The 12872-nt window shown below is 37.8% G+C and overlaps 1 protein-coding gene across 1 annotated transcript in view; it reads right to left on the bottom strand.

Annotated features, from left to right (window-relative positions):
• Positions 1-12872, bottom strand: part of CNTNAP5 (contactin associated protein family member 5) — a 557878-nt gene that overhangs the window by 293202 nt on the left and 251804 nt on the right. Inside the window, exon 4 of the mRNA XM_082057253.1 lies at positions 10020-10143. The gene's annotated coding sequence lies outside the window, so the exon portion shown is untranslated. The remainder of the gene's footprint in view (positions 1-10019; positions 10144-12872) is intronic.

Below are 12872 nucleotides of genomic sequence, written 5' to 3' on the forward strand. Positions count from 1 at the left end.
AGTTGGAATTCTTAATGCATGATTAGTACTTCTTAGTAGAGCAGACCTGTTATACTTTTTTTATTCCCAAGTAAAAATACCCAGGACTCTTGAGTTAATTGTTGCTTCTCTCCCTGTGAAATACTCACAAAAAATGCTTAAGAATCTCTTAGAATCATTCATAACAGAATAAAAAAATATCTTGTAGTGCATTTATTTTTTTTTTCCTGTCTGGATACTAATTCAGCACTTGGCTCAAGTCACCATAAAGTACATGAACACATTCCCTAACAAAAAGAGAAGTTTCCCTACAGGAGCAGTGAGCTGTCAGCTATCTCTCTGCCTCCCTTTATTTATTTTTCTTCCTTTCCCTTTTGCTAGCTCTTGTCAAATTTCTCTGGAACATTTTTTCTCTCTTCACTGTTCTGCAAAAGCAGAAGAAAAGAAAATTGGGGAAAAAATAAAAGCTAGGGGCTTTAAAGTTTAAAAAATAAACACAATTTGGGAACTGTAGAAGCAGCTGTTAGTTGCACAGGCCATAATTTACTAGAATACACATGGCTGTAGTCAGCAAAATTAGTGTTTGCTTTGCTTTGCTTTGCATTTCAGGCAACTCACTACTTTTGAAACTAGCATATAACAGAGACACCAAGGAAGGCAAAGAAAAAGGGTGTTTTTTCTGTGATTTTTATCCTAGCACACTTATTATCTTATCAATTTCCCTTCTCCAAAAAATGTGCAATTTCTTTCATTTTACAATTATCATCATCATCACTCTCTGAATATCAACAGTCTAGTTACCAATGGTATAGCCTCATGGAACCTTGAGTTCAGGATAAGGAATGACTGTGGATGTGGAAAGTTTATACTACAGTTGCTTGGCTTGACTAGATTTCATTTCCCTTCCCGCAATGTGTCTACCTAACACTACAAGATCTCGGTGAAAAAAAACCTCACTTGTGGGATCCCACTCCCAGGGCTGTTTGGTCCTCTGCTTACTAACTGTGAAAAAAGAATCACATTTCAAATGCTTGAAAATCCAGAGGTAAAGGAGCCAATTCCTTCAGTTCAGTTCAAATCCACCAGCTAACAAAAAGGAATACATCTTGGGTATTTCTTAACCTGTTGCTTCATCTAAGTGCACCCAAAAGTGACTTCATTTTGCCACAACATCCCTTGTGTCCCAGCCTGCCACTCCATTTGGGGATCTCTGGGAACCCCACAAACTGTCAGCAGTGTAAGGTAATTAGATCTGAAAAATCACAGGTCGGTTGTGATATTGTAAAGCTGAAACACCAGTGATGTGTTAATACTCAAATGGTTGGTGTGAAGCTTGCAGAACTTAACACAGTTATGTTTGCTTATAGATCCAGAGCAGAAGGGGTAAGTAGAGGGAATGAAAAATGTTCCTGACAGAACAGAAACTGCTAAAAAGTTAGATTCAAAACACCATCTAGCTTAAAATATTTTTTGCCTGGGAATGGATATTTGATACGTTTCCAGTAATGGAAATCCTAATTCTTCGGAGAGACCAAAGACTTAGCATGTTTCCCACGAGACACAGTTCAGATGATCCGGTTTAAGTATCTGCTCTATCACAAATTCTTATTTAATCTTGGTAAAACTCTGATGATAAAATTAAGGCTCTTAATTAAAGGCTGAAGGAAGTTCAGTCTTCTAACTACTGCAATACTTTTGCAAATGTTTACACTTTGACCTTCTCTGTTTTCAAAACATGCTTCAAATTTCTTCCTGATAATGTTGCCAGCACAAAGCCATTAAAAATTGTGATGCTTACAAGTAAGCAGGCAAATAGCTGTCATATCACAGTAGCAAAAGGAAAACAAACAAACAAAACAATCCGCAACTATTGTATGGTTGCTACTAGGTTCCTAAACAAAATGAGCCATAATAACTGACTGTGAAATATATGGCCCTTGAACAAGTGTCAGTACTGCAAACATTGCCTTTCTTCTTGCTTTCACCTAAAAAAAAAAATTGTACTAAATGAAAATTAACCCCATTTGCCCTTCAAACCACTGTTCATTACGAGATTACCTACCACTACCCCACTACCACAGCAATGTTTGATCAGATAACTATTCCATCAAGAGAACTGAGCCCAAATAATAAAAATAATGGGAAGAAACAACAACTGAAGATACATTTTCTGATTAAATATTGATGTAGAAACTATTATTTATGTTTCCTGGCTTTCCCACATTTAGTACTTGTTACCAGTGTCCCTCACTCATGTAACATTAATGCTCTATTTTTATAGCTCATTTCTGTTCTTAATCTGAGTTATTTTATGAAATGCCTCCTTTTTATTGTGCTAGAGGATTCAGATTCTTTCTGTTCACTGAGCTACACCATTACTGCCATGTCAAGTGTAGCAAATTTTTTTAAAACTATTTTTAGAAGGAGGGAGAGGCTTTGTTGCCCTCTACAGATTAACTGTTGCGAGAGACTTGAGTCTGCCTGTGTTCACAGGCTGCACAACATCCTCCAGACACATTGCTTTAGGTGTTATGCCCCTCTCAAAGAGGTAAATCCTGTAAGCCTTGAAATACATGAAGTACTGAACCAATGCAACCTCAAATGCATGTGCTATCAGCTATATGAGATCATAAACACCATGAACATCAGGACAGTCACAGCCAGTCAGACTGTGGTCCATTTAGGTCAGCATCCAGTGTCCAAGCAGGACTAGTAACATACTTGAGAAAGAGTGTAACAAAGGAAAAAGGGTAAAATCAATAAAAGAATAATGTTTTCTCACTATATCTTCCCAGATTTCACGTAATCTGCAGCTTACAAACTTTCTGAGTCAGAGATAACATCTTGGTGTTTGACAGGTTTTGTGTAGTTTTTTATTCATGTATTTGTCAAAATCTGTTTGTGGGATGCATAACCTTCTGCAGCATGAGCTGTGTAAGTTTATCCAGCAAAATACAGCATGCTCTTCTTTGTTTGGAACACATCACTTGAACATTTAATTGGATTCCTCCAGTTTTGTGTTTTGAACAATCATTCCTCACTGACCTACCCTGACCTACTTGTGATCTTGCATCCAGTGCCTCTTTTTGAGGCCTGAGTCTAGTCACTTTTGTCACTCCTCAAAAGTAAACAATTCTCTACATTTGATCATCTTTAGAGCGCTTAGAGTATTTTAAATCTTCCTGGGAAAAGAGAAAAGCAGCAGAGCAAAGACTACTGGCTATGATTTTTGCACATTTATCCTACTTTCCTCTATCAGTTCTGCTAAAACTCCTCTACACAAAAGCCTATGGGGAAATTTCTCTTTAAAATAACTTTAGAATAACTAGTCATCAGTAAAGGAATTTGGATTTCTAAAGTCTTGAAAAACTTCTATGATATCCCTTAAGTTTCATCTTGCTTATGTGCAGAAAAAAATGCAGCAGTTCAGAGTAGCTCTTGTCCTGGTGTAAGTCTAATGGCTCCCACAGCTGGTGTATATTGATGTAGCTCTATTGATTTGAAGAGTGCTACACTGATTTATATCAAGCAAGGATCTGGGCCTTTATGTCCCAGCAGAACCAAGTGATGAAATTTGTTTTAAAACACAGTGGGAGGAATAATTCTGCTGAACCACATCGTTGTGCCAGGTATGTACTCCTAATGAGAATTTTTTAACTGTTACTGGCCTTAGAAAGGCATCACCTCTGATAATAGCAACATATCTCTGCTGTGGCCACAAGATGGCCATATTTCTGAGTACAGTTTGTCAGGAGTGTTATAGCACAGGAAGTTGATCTATTACTTTCAGATGGGGAAGGCAGTCACCAGCGGCAGTGGCATTGTGCTTAAGGCACTTGCCCTGTCTCAGCCACCTGTCTGATATCACTGAATACAAAAACCTGCAAGAATCAGCAGAAGCTGATATGCTTTAGCAGAGGAAGGCAGACTGGAGGTTGCAAGAAGTGTGTGAACCGTATTTGATTCCTAATACCCCACAGATGACAGACCACACTCTTAATTTGGCTGTGCCAGATTATTTGTTGGTCTGAAGATACCCACCATCAAATCTCAGCCTGTCAGGCATAGCAAAACTGCCCCATATGATTTGTGGCACCAACAACAGGATGCTGGAGGAACATACATGGTATGTCACTGGCTGTCAAAAAGGATTGAGTGAAGACAGAACCTGTGTGTAGTTTGGTCTCGAGTTTGAAAGCATGATGTGGCCAAGACGATGCTGATCTGCCCCAAGTTATTGGATCAGCAAATCAATTAACCAATGTGGCAAGCCGTTAATCAGGAAATCAGGGTGTGTCCCAATTGATAAAGCATCGCTTTGTGATATGTACCACACAGGTTCAGCACTACAGCAGAGGAATGCCAATAACTCTTCAGGGATTTTTTAGTAAAACAATTCCTCCATTTTCTCATTAGAAACTGCAAATCACTCACTAATCTCTTAGTGATTAATGTGTGAAGTTTGTTCTTTATTTAATCTATTTTATCAATTTACATTTTATTAAGAAATTCAGAGGTTTGTGTATCAGTTTATTTATTTACATGCCCACTGACTCATGCAAGAGAGGAATAGAGCTGGAAACAAGAATTTGGAAATTTAAGGAGTCACAAGTCTCCTAAAAAGGTTTAACTGAATGTGTCTCTGTCAGCTCCTGCACATATCCTTCACAGCCAAGCAGAGAACATCACTGTCTCTGTTTTTACCTGCAGGGTAAGCATATGGATACAATGGGCCTGATTTAGCTCACAATGCATTCATCTACAGAAATCCCACCTTAACGTCAGTAGGAACAGAATCAGGATAGAACAAGCAAGAGCAGAGTTGCTATAACAGCCTCTGTTCACAGGAGAAATTGGAAGATGAACTGTTGCCTCCTAGTCTTGTTCCACAGCTGCTTGGCTGCCTTACAAACTTCTCTTTCACCCCGGTTTAAGCGTATACACTTAACCGCAAGAAAACTTCAAAAATGTGACTCAACAGGACTACTTATGACCTTGTATTTATGCATGTTCTCAGGTATTCTGCTAAAACTCCATTCACTCTTTGAATAGACCTTTCAGATACCATCTTTTCCTTTTATTTTTCAAAATATATTGAAAAGATAAAAACCAAACAAAATCCGAGCAACAGAAGCTGACGTTGACTTGCAAAGCAACTTCCTGGTTTGTTACTATTCTTTTGTAATTATGACAGAGATCAAGAAATCATCAATAAAATAGAGTGTCTTCATTGCTTGTGCCAGTCTCAGTAAGATCATAAAGTCTGCTTTTGGAGAGGATCTTGGATATAAATGGTTTTATTGATTGAAAAACAATGATACTAAACTACATATGAGACTTACAGAGATCCCAGACAAGCATTGAACAAGAAAACATGCAGTAAGAACATACTTCTAGGCTGTTGCAAAGCCTCATCTTCAGCAATTCCTGTCCAACAGTCTAACTGGCACCCTTTTCACAGAGCTGTACTGTGTAATATAGGCCTAAAACCAGGAAAATCCCAATTTCTCATGTTTCAGGAAAATATTCAATTGTATCAAACATCTCCAGAAATAAAATATTCCCAGGAAGTAATTCTTGTATGTCAGCATGCTGGTATTTTAACACTATAGATATCCCTTGTTTAGCTGCAGATAATTGGAGTACACTTAAAAATGCACATACGTTGCAATTCCAATATTCTAAAAGAAGTGGCACAGCAAATACTAAGGTGGTATACACCTATTATTTTCTATCTGACATTTAGAATTAGGAAGTAAGAAAGCAATTTGCAAATGTGAGTTTGAATTAGATCAAGAGACTGGTGAATATTTTAGCATTGTCTGCCAGAAACACTTTCTGAACAACCCAGCTCTCACAAAAAAACTACTGGAACATCAAATAGAAACTGTATGTGAAATGCATGCACTGTTCTTTTGATATCCCTGTGGCAAGATCCCAGATGCATGGAGAATAAATGGCATGGAGTATTTCATGCTCTCCTGATCATTATGTAGTATTATCACAGTCTTCATAAATTTTAGACTTGAGGCAAGACTTTGTGAACACAATATAAAAATATGGAACCAAAAGAAGGCACTCATTCCAATTCCATGAAAAAATAAAATAAAATAGGTGAATGGCAAAACAGAATACAACAGAATATTTTATAGCAGGATGTGTCATGGTGTCACAATTTACTTGTTGTCAATATTTTTTGTGTGTATCTGAAAAACATTTTAAAAAACACTTTAACAGAGGAACTGACAGAGGACAATGAAGTGGCTTTGTGGGATCTTTGGGAAACTTTTCCCAGACAGCAGGACAGAATGGCAGGCAAAGTGCTCGCTTGAAAATTTAATGAGTAAAATGAAGATGAGGACAGAGTGGGAATTATGAGTTGGCCTCTCCTCAGTTGGTAAGAGATATGGTATGGAGGGCAGACCAGGAAGGTTTTAACAAGAGGGACAACTACCTCACACTTTAAAGTTTGAACTAAACTATTAAAACTACTAACACGAAAATCACTGCAACCCTGATTCCTTTTCACTGATTAGCACAGCATTTAAATAGATGGTCTTTCTGCAAATCAGTATTATACGTTTTGTACTGTCCCTCTCCTAAACACAGAGGTTGCATGACCTCTCCTTAATCTGTTTCAAACAGACTCATTAAACCATTAAGGAAAGTGGATTGAGTTCAACCTGCTCATTTAATCTGAAGTGGATTAGGGAATGCTAATCCATCCCCTACAGATTATTAAGCCTTTGAATATTACTATAAAATCTGGAAGTGTGTGTTTATTTATGATCACTTTAAAATGAAAATTTAAAAAAATCTTGGGCCTGACATATCCTTTGATTAAACAAGTGATTCAGGCTTTTACCCAGCTCTGTAGCTTGTGACATGCCTAACAACAGGACATATTAAGGCCCTGGAGTACCTGGCATAACCTGGACAGCACATGCTCCACACAGCCAAGTTTCTAACGCTCGCTGGGGCCTTCATCCATTTCCATAAGGAGGGAGAAGACCACATAAGAAGACAGAGAGCTCAGGCCTGAATACTTGGACTGCAGATCCAGGGAGTCCTTGTACCAGTGTGGAGAGCAATGTGGGCAGCAAGTCTTGCAACAGGCAGAATTTCACTAAGTGTTGAGAAAACCTCTTAGTTCATAACAGTTTTACAGTATGACCAGTTCCCTCCTCCTCTGAGTTGCTGTTTGGGCTCTCACTAGCTCCTGCAAAGATATCAGTTAAACTCAGTCATGCTTCCAAGTTTCTCCATAAGAATCTCCATCATTCCCATCAAATTTGGAAACATGTTAATATAGACACACAAAAAAACCTCTTAGAATCCTAGAATAGTTTGGGTTGGAAGGGACCTTTAAAGGTCATCTAGTTGAATTCACAATCCTCCTCCCACTCAGCAAAGAAAAGCAACCAACAAGCTGCAACAACTTTTCCCTCCCCAGACAATCTCAGCATGTGTAGTAAGCTGCTTCTTCTAACATTCGCATATCTTGGGACAAACTAAAGTTCATCTTTTGAGCCTGTGGCCCATTCTTTGTCAGTTTTAGAAACTTGAAAACGAAGCTGTGTTCCCAAGCTGAGGGACCTGACAGCTCTGCACCACCCTGCTGCTCAAGAGAAAAAAGGCCTTAAGAAATATATGTTCTCTGGGGCTCAACAGAGTAGAGCTGGGAAGATGAGGAGGAATGAAGACTGGCCTTTGACACCACCAACTCTGTCAGCTGTCAGCTGGGGCATCTAGAAACATTTTATGTTTTTATCAAAAGCCAAATTTTGGCTGTCTTTTCATGATTCCAGGATTCAAACCGCTTGGAGGTTTCAGGAGGTTGAAAGAGTCCACCCCTCCCAGCCACAACAGTGGGACTGAAACAGAGCTGAGCTGAGGTGGAGCAGATGGCTCAGGAGAGGTCCTCTCTGACTGCCCCTCCTGCTGCTCATGTCCTTGTGCCTTATGGGCATCCTCCTCTAGCTTAAGAATGTGTTTTGGTTTTTTTTGTTGTTGGTGGTTGGCTGGTTTTGTTTTTTTGTTTGTTTAGCTTTGTTTTGTTTGTTTTCCCTATTGTGGGTAGAAAAAGGAGTTGTCTATATTTTTTTGGCATTGTTGCATAGTGGTTCTGTCCTTTTGTCAACAAGGGTGATGACCTGGATGTGTCTTGGCTGGTTTGGGGCCACCAGATATTGAGCTTTACTTCTGTTTCTATTGCAGAGAACAAGAGAAAATTCAATGTACTATTTTGCACATTATCTAAGAAGTTTCAGCTGGGAATTGGTAGAAAAGCGGCTTTGTATGAAAAAATACCTGACTCCAGCTGTAATATGGTTGGTATTGTCAGATCCACATTTAATCTCTCAAGTGCCAAACTGTTTAACAAGCACATGATGCAGAAACAAAATTAGTAAATGACTTGTTGAGCTTGGTAGAGAAACCCAAAGATCATCCCTCACAGAGGTCAGATAATCTACTTAGGGGGAGAAAGATCATTAGATAAACATCTCCCTCTTTAAAATGAGCAACTGATTATTCAAGTCGGGTTTGAATTGTCTGCTTTGTACAAGTGAGGTGTTATTTTAAGATTTGTTTTAGAGATTGTACTCTGCATTTAAAATCTCCTTTGTGTGTAATCTTCCACTATCTCCTTTGTTCTTGTTAAACAGATGAAGGGAGAAACTCCTGCCAGCTTTCTTGTTTCTCATTTGGCATATTGCTATAAATTGTACACACAGACCTTCATAAAAGCTTTTATTCACCATCTTTTATTAAGAATCTTTGTGCAAGTGTATGTGTCTGTATTTATAATCAACTATATCTGCATAAAATGGAAGAGGACAGTACCCAGATTAAAACCAAAAAATGTGAACCTTAGCAGTCTGAGAATTCAGTTAAGAAATTGTTAAAGAATTTGGCCTAATGCATTAGAGGTTTTGTCTTTGAAATTTCCTGTCTATATGCATATGCTTATACAAGTCCAGCAAATCACTTAATAAACCAGAATTCTCCAAAGATTTTTAGATTTTTTCATGCAGTTTCCCAAAAAGTCTGACATATTGAGATGTTCTGCATTAGAAATGAATGCTGTTCTTTTTGTCTATTATGATGAGCACATTTATGTATCTGTAGTGCACTTTAGAAATACAAGGTAGCACTATCTAAGTGCAATGTATTTATTCAGTGTTGTAAATATTCATGGTGCTTCTTATGTCAATAGAAAATAACAAATTATATTGTGCTCTTGGTTATGGTGATACTGATCTTTGATTATTCCACTGACTACATAGTGGTGCTCTAGACTTTAATAAGTGTAACTAATACATGTATATGGGCTATGTGAGAAAAGATGGGAAAGAAAAGAAACTAACAACACTGAAATAGAAGGCTTTTCAGGCTCTGTGTTTATTCTGTTCTGAGATCTCACCTAGAGGTAGATGACAGGCATTTTGTAGTCAGACTTGAAACTGAACCTTGCAGTTTCTGCCTGGAGAGAATCTGCAGGCATGTAGAAAACCTTTCTGGATGTTGTTAGTCATTTCTAAATACCCAGCAAAAGCTGTTAAAGAGTAATTGCTGTTTGTTAATCTGAGTTCTAAACTTTCAGATAAATACTGTGCTAATGGATACTGACTGAATTAAAATGTTTAATGTCAATATCACAAAAGATGGAAGAGAAGAAAGGAGGGAAATGAGCAAATGTGTGTCCAAACTCTCCAGACTGTCCAAACTGAAGTTAGGGGACACTTTGCCTTTATTATTTGCATAGCTGCAGGTGAGCACACTATTGTTCTTTTTCTGTATCCCTTGCATTTAATATGGAACTGTGCAGAGACTTCATATTTTAGCTACTATAGCAGTCATCTGGTATGTTAGGAAGTGGCAGATGAGTAATGGTGGGTCTGAGTCTCAGTGCAAATATATACAGCTGGAAAGCAAAGGTTTGCAGTAAAAGCACTCTGTAATAACCGTGACTTAGGGTTTTTGAAATCAGATAGCCTGACTATGGCTTTAACTGTAAAGAGTGCAGATCTCAAACTTACCCACGATACCCGGGGGTTTAGGTAGAAGCTGTAAAAGCTGAGTCTGGGCACACAGAGCTGACATCTCTTCTGGGGGATCTTTGGAGCAGGGTAAGATGAAGCTACCTCTTGCAGTCCTTCTTTTCTTTGGAGAACAACTGAAAAAAAACCCAAAAAAACCAAAACACAAACGAGATTAACAGAGAAAAAGATTATATATTTTTGTTCCCTTTTCATTTTGAATGCTGAGATAATACCCCACTTACATCCTCAAGAAAATCAAGAAAAGCATTGAATGAGATTTCAGTTCCTAGTTCTTAGAAGGATATCTTAACCTTCACCAATGTACATTGCCAGTGCTGGCCCTTATTGCTTTGTAATCAAAACTTGTAAAACATTGTGGTTTATTGATTCTGAAAAAAAAATGAAAACTTTAGGAAATAGTCTACAAACAGTGAGATTTATAATAACCTTGTAAATGAGCAACACCATTAGGTTCTAATATAAATTGATGTTACCTGTGCAATCAGTTCATATTAAATTGTGTTCTCATTTTTTTCATAGGCTATCTGATGTTTTCTTCTCTGAAAATCAGAGGGGTTTTTTGTTTGTTTGTTTGTTTTTGTTTGGTTCATTTTTGTTGTTGTTGTTGTTTGGGGGGGGGGGGGTTGAGTTGGTGGGTTTTTTGGCTGTTTGTTTGTTTTCTTCTTCTACCAGAAAGTGGGCCCAAGGGTAGAAATTTCACAAATGTTTTACAAGTAGTTTATGGCCATGTAAAATCAAAGGTAACACTTCATCTGGCTGTAGCTGTTTATAAGATGACCTGTTGCATTACAAGTAAAGTCACAGATTTCTCTTCTGAGTGCAGCATGTGAAAGAATCTAAGGCTACTATCTCAGACACCTGTTCCTTTCATCTTCAAATCTTATCTTAAATATTAACAATATCATGTTCCAGTTTCTTCAAATCAGATCTTAAGAAGAGGTGCATGAATTATGGATTTCCTTATCAAAGTCTTTTTCTTTCATGATTGTTTTAATGGCCATGAGACGCACTGGACTGATCATTTTTCAGAGTGGTGTCCTGCATTTGTTAGGAAGACATATAAAGTGTCTGTGCTCTGTCACTGCCCACTGCCTCTCAACTGGTGAAGCATCTTTGGAATGCAAATACGTGAGCTGATCTGTGTCCTGTTAGGCTTATTGACCAAGGGGACACCCGTGCATGCTAAACTTGATGGTGATTTCAACAAGATAGATGCAGGGATCCATCCTCCTTTCCAACTCCTTATGTCCCCATTTCTTAAAACATAGTCAGAGGCTTAGAAAAATAAAAGATGGATCTGGTTGTTGGGACCAGTCTCCTAGGTATTTGTCTGCCACTCTTTGGGAAATTAATGATCCATGGACAATTACCTCCAGTTTAATTTCACCTTGGTTTAGGCAATTTGAGCTGCCTAAGAGTAATATTGGCTGGTCATAGTTACAGAGTCTAACATGGGGTGGGTAAGCAGAACTGACAGGGCCAGGGGGACTTGTAATAAATAAAGGAAGACCCCCCACACATTCGCTAGCTGTTCTGCTCACCACCATATTACTCCTTCTTCATGGCATTATGCTTATATTGGTTAATTCTGTAAGCAGCATTTTTATCTTGCCCTCAATATCTCATGGGAGTAAGCCCCAGAGCGTGCTCTGTGGAGCAGTAATTCATCCTCTGCATTTTACATCTGGACAGAATAATTTGTTTGTTCTGAGAAAGTAAATAAGAATGTCAGATTTACCTTCCTCAGGTCATGTCTCTCTATATTGTGATTTTTCTAACTCTGCTTCTCTCTAAACTAAACAATATGAAGCTATTTCAATTTCTTCTATCATTATCCATAATGGACTTTCAGAGCTAAGAGAGGTGAGAATAAATATGAGAAGAGATCATTTTTTTTCACTGAAAGCTGATCATATGACTTTTGTTTTACACAGCTCTCAACTGTTTACTTATTTACTGATTTAGCAGAGGAGTAGGAACAGATAGTGCTGATGGAGGCAGCTATAGTGAGAGGGTAGCACAGCTAAATGAGTTTGCAGAAAAGATTGGAAAGGAAGAAGTGAAATCACTGAGCAAACAGCACAAGGAAGACTGCTGAGCCTGATCAGCATGGGGAAAAAAGCATGACAAAGGTAATGGAAGGGTATAGTGGGTTGAGCTCAACTACCTATAGGTGTTAGCACTAGATGAAATATTTAATTGACATATTGCTGGAGAATGTTTTGCTTCTTGTGATCCAAAGGTTAAAGTAAAATATAGACATGTCAAAAACATATACCAAATCCTATTACTATTAAAATGATTAAATAAGTTTCCATTATGATACATACATAATTTCACTAAAAAAAAAAAAAGTTATTTTGTCCACTGAAAAATCAAACCACAAAAATTATTTAAAATCATTCTGAACCAATTACAACCTATGTATGACATGAATACATGAATACCAGACACAAATAGGTGCAGAAGGAAGTGAAACCTAAGAATGCAGATTCCATCTGTTTTCCTCTAATAACTTATCACTCCTTTATTAAATCTGTTAGAGTTTTACTTGAGTTTTTTGTTTGGTTTTTTTTTGGTCACTCTGGATTATTTATTTTTAGAGTCTACCATGAAGAGAGTTGGGGAATTCTGGAGTTCCCTGAGCTATGGTAAACTGTATATTTTATAATCACTAGAGAAGAACCTGATGTTCTGTAATATCAACTTTATAATCTCTATATTACAGTATTTCTGCATCAAAGCTGTCAGGACAATTTCCCCATAGGAGCCCCTGCAGCAACTCCCCAACAAATATGACTGTAGAAAATATCCTATGTTGTTCTTTGT

Source organism: Streptopelia decaocto (genome assembly GCF_964273445.1).
Source record: "Streptopelia decaocto genome assembly, chromosome: 6".
In the NCBI taxonomy this organism is placed as follows: Eukaryota; Metazoa; Chordata; class Aves; order Columbiformes; family Columbidae; genus Streptopelia; species Streptopelia decaocto.